This window comes from Frankliniella occidentalis, unplaced genomic scaffold, assembly GCF_000697945.3.
Source record: "Frankliniella occidentalis isolate FOCC.00 unplaced genomic scaffold, Focc_3.1 Scaffold135, whole genome shotgun sequence".
NCBI lineage: Eukaryota > Metazoa > Arthropoda > Insecta > Thysanoptera > Thripidae > Frankliniella > Frankliniella occidentalis.
The window spans coordinates 652,224-655,726 of record NW_026267262.1 but is presented as its reverse complement, the minus strand read 5'-3'; the positions used below and the strand labels follow the sequence as shown (position 1 = coordinate 655,726).

At 39.2% G+C, this 3,503-nt stretch overlaps 2 protein-coding genes across 10 annotated transcripts in view; both read right to left on the bottom strand.

The window, feature by feature from the left end:
• Positions 1–3,503, bottom strand: part of LOC113213811 (uncharacterized) — a 53,197-nt gene that overhangs the window by 22,571 nt on the left and 27,123 nt on the right. For 2 of the 9 annotated variants that reach the window (XM_052270714.1, XM_026432989.2), the window contains exon 1: positions 2,552–3,427. The exons of 2 other annotated variants lie outside the window; for them this stretch is intronic. The gene's annotated coding sequence lies outside the window, so the exon portion shown is untranslated. Of the gene's footprint in view, positions 1–553; positions 628–2,551; positions 3,428–3,503 lie in introns of those variants that run through there. 5 more of the 9 variants (XM_052270713.1, XM_052270710.1, XM_052270717.1 and 2 more) reach the window with 5 other exon arrangements.
• LOC113209941 (uncharacterized) overlaps positions 1–3,503 on the bottom strand; it is a 35,505-nt gene that overhangs the window by 12,004 nt on the left and 19,998 nt on the right. The gene's annotated exons all lie outside the window — the stretch shown is intronic.

Sequence of the window (3,503 nt, the reverse complement as noted above, 5' to 3'; positions counted from 1 at the left end):
CTATTAGTGGAATCTGAGCCGGCAAACTATTTAGTAAAACATGAACCACATCTTTGAAGATAACTGTCAGCATGTTTTATGACAATCAGCTTAGGAGCCAGATTGTTCAAGGCTTTTTAAAAAATCTCTGAGAAGTATACTTGGTATTTTGATAGAAAAGCGTACTTAGCATGTGTTCACTTACAAGTGTATAGCTGCTATATATTCTCATCGAGAGAGTACACTTGTAGCAGAAATTGGAAAAGATTTACATTTCCTTGCTCTATAATTTCCCAAATATAAGATAAGTTTCTGTACATTTCTTAATTCTAAGATGTACTCAGTGGCCATTTTTTTTGTGAATTTGTTTCTTTAACTTGCTGAAAGCAATTAAATTTTTTAACTACTGCTAGCTAAAGTGCTAGCCTGTCAATTATGAAAGAACGCTTCAATCGCCTCTGATAATTAGCAAGTTTTTCACAGTAGGCTTGTGGCGGTCTCTCTGAAACAAGTCTTTTAGTTTTATAAGCATTATGTGAATGTAAATTTAACCAGTTAATCACAAATTACTTACCTTAATGTACTTAATGGTTCCACTTCTATATTTTTGGGACAAGAGATTGAGTCACGAGTAAGCACCTTTTATACCTGCAATATTCATGAGCATGTTAGCATTCTTAGTCTCTTTGCATTGTAATGATTTCCTGCAGCCCGGCACCCAATGTTGTGTTCAAAGTGAAGGAATTCAGTCTACAACATGCTATTAGAAGAGTCTTGACTTTATTGGACTCTTAGGAAGTTTTCAGATTACAAGGCCGAAATAATTGTTATTCAACATCGGAGAGAAATATCCCTGAAAACTGTTTCTGGTTTCTATGATAAAATTTTCTACGTATTGTTTTGACATAAGTCGTTTCTATATGTAGAGCACGCTCTTTTAATTCTGACACTAGCCATACCATTTTTATAACTGTAGGACAGGAGATAGAGACACAGAATAGTAACATGACTATCAAGAATGAGGGTTTGAGAACAACTTCTGTCTATCCTGCTTTATAAGAGTAAGATGTGCATAAGTCTGACAGCCAGAGCAGGGTTACAAATGAATGAATTCATTGTATTATATGCTATTACATGTGTGGGAACCAAGTTTACATCACTCCTGGGCCGGTTTTAAAAATATAATAGCCTACAGTAATTGCCAGCCATCTACGCAGAGATTTGCCTTCAAACAAATTTTGAGTATCCTGGCCAAATTTTCCTAGCATTGCATTGACATGAATGATTTCTATGTCCATAGAAAGCCCTTCTTATTTTGAATCTAATCATACCATTTCCATATTTTTAGGACAAGAGATTGAGTCACAAAGAAGCATCCTTTCACAGAGATCCATACAGAACAGTGGAGACATCTCATCTACCCTCGCACTATTCGACTTATATTTTTCTAATATCCCCAAGGCGTTCTTGGGATTACGAGTCCTAGCTTGTTTATTAATTTAGATTTCTTGCCTAGCTCAAGTGGCAGAATGATATTTCAACCTCTTCACTATCCTTAATCGATATTATTGCAAACAAAATCACTCCAGAAAGGGGTAATTAAAATAAGAAAATGGAATTTCTCACTCTGAATATATCAGGTCTTATCCTATTCGGAGTTCCAAAGCTGGCTCTTCTATTGTTCGGTCCATTGCAGGTTCATTACATTTTTGAAAGTTAGTTGTGTTTGATAGCCTTTCCTGACATTTCCTTTTTTATATATAAGGTGACATTATTCCCAATAATTCTAGTTGTAAACAACATTATATTTTATAAAACAAAAACAAATTACGTTTAAAATTTCAAAATCATCACATTTAAAATCCAAGAACAGATTTGGATTCCTCGGGTTTATACTTTGTGGTCCATTTTAACACCAAGAAGTGTAAACAGGTGCCTTTGACACCGTCTACTGCATTTTGGAGGTTTTACACTTGCAAAGTGTAAAGCTAACACCACAGGGTGTAAAATTTTGAATGGAACTTTTTAGTGAGTACCTGTAGAACAGTTAGTTTTACACTTTAAACTGTAAGACTTTTAGTTTTACAGTTGTAACTGTAAAACTTTATTTTGACAGTTTAAACTGTCAAGTTGTTCTACACTTCTTTGCAGAGCATGGAGTCATAAACTGAGAGGAACACCCCATTATATATATTTTACCTTTCCAATTAGCCAGTCCCAGTCCCATTCCTTACTTTTAATTCGATTTCATTGAATTTGTGAGATTTTGTTTTCAGTATCAAAAGCAAAAAAATGAAATTATATTTTTCCTTTAAGAAGAGTGCATTCTGGTGCAGAATAATGTTCTAAGTTGTTGCTCAAGGATCTGTCAAATATTGGCCATAGAAACTTCTAAACTATCCCTAGATAACCAAGACCAGAGGTCTTTTGAGACCTAAGGTTCATAAGTGAAGTGAAGTGAATAGTCCGGTAGCGTTGTCCAAATTAGGCCCCAGCTGAGTGGACCCGAGAATTCGTTCCTTTTCTGTTTGCCATAATTTTTTTTTGGATTTAATGACAATTTCTTACATACCGAATCTCCTTGCGTGCCGCGGCGTAGGGACGTCCTTATTCTGTGGCTCACTTCCACTTACTGAACTGCTGTTCTCTGGTCTCTGGTGCGCTTGCGCTGCCACGTTGCAGTAGTAGGATGGCTCCCCCCCTCCCTATCCCAGCCTTCCCCATTCGGCTTTGTGTGACCGCCCAGGTGAGGTAGGCTCACCTGCTCACAGACACTGGGTGTTCGCGAAGGCAGAGGAAAAGGGGGGGGGGGGACCAGGTGATGCACAAGGTGCCTCAAAAGCCATCGCGTTCCGCGGCCTGTAGGTGCAGTTGGTTCAGGTTTGAACTTCGTGCAAATTGCTAATATTGTTACAGAAAAGCAATGGAAAGAAATGGAGCATAATTGGAGCATAATGGAGCAATTGTGAGAACATAATTAGGGCTTAAATGACTGATATTACACAGCATAATCGAGCAACTTGAAAAGCTTATAGTATTCTTATCTCTATTCTTCAATGAATGTTCTTGGCCTGTGCGGCGCTCTCGTATGTCCCTCCTTAATTATTATGTACTATTTTATACATAGCTTATGCAAATCCGTGTGCGTACATAAGCTTATAAATTGAAGGGAGGGGGTTGTTCTTATCTCTCTCTCTCTCGATATCGCGCCTGGGTGACGCGTGACGCGGCTTCGCGGCCATGTGGTGTGGCTCTGGTGTACTGTGAAAAATCTGGTCGGAAACCGGTATTTTGTCGAAAATATGTAACCACGATAGTAGTGTAGAACTTCATGGTGGTCGCAGACCCTTCATTGCATTATCAATCACTCTGCGCCTGGATCATTCGTCATCTATATGGCTGCTTACCTAGCGCGTTGCGCGTTGCCTACCTACCGGGCGGGCGCACTCGGGCGCACTACACCGGGCCCTTTGAACCCCCATAGCAGACGCGGACCAGGGAAAGAGGAAAGAGGGGAGGGGGGG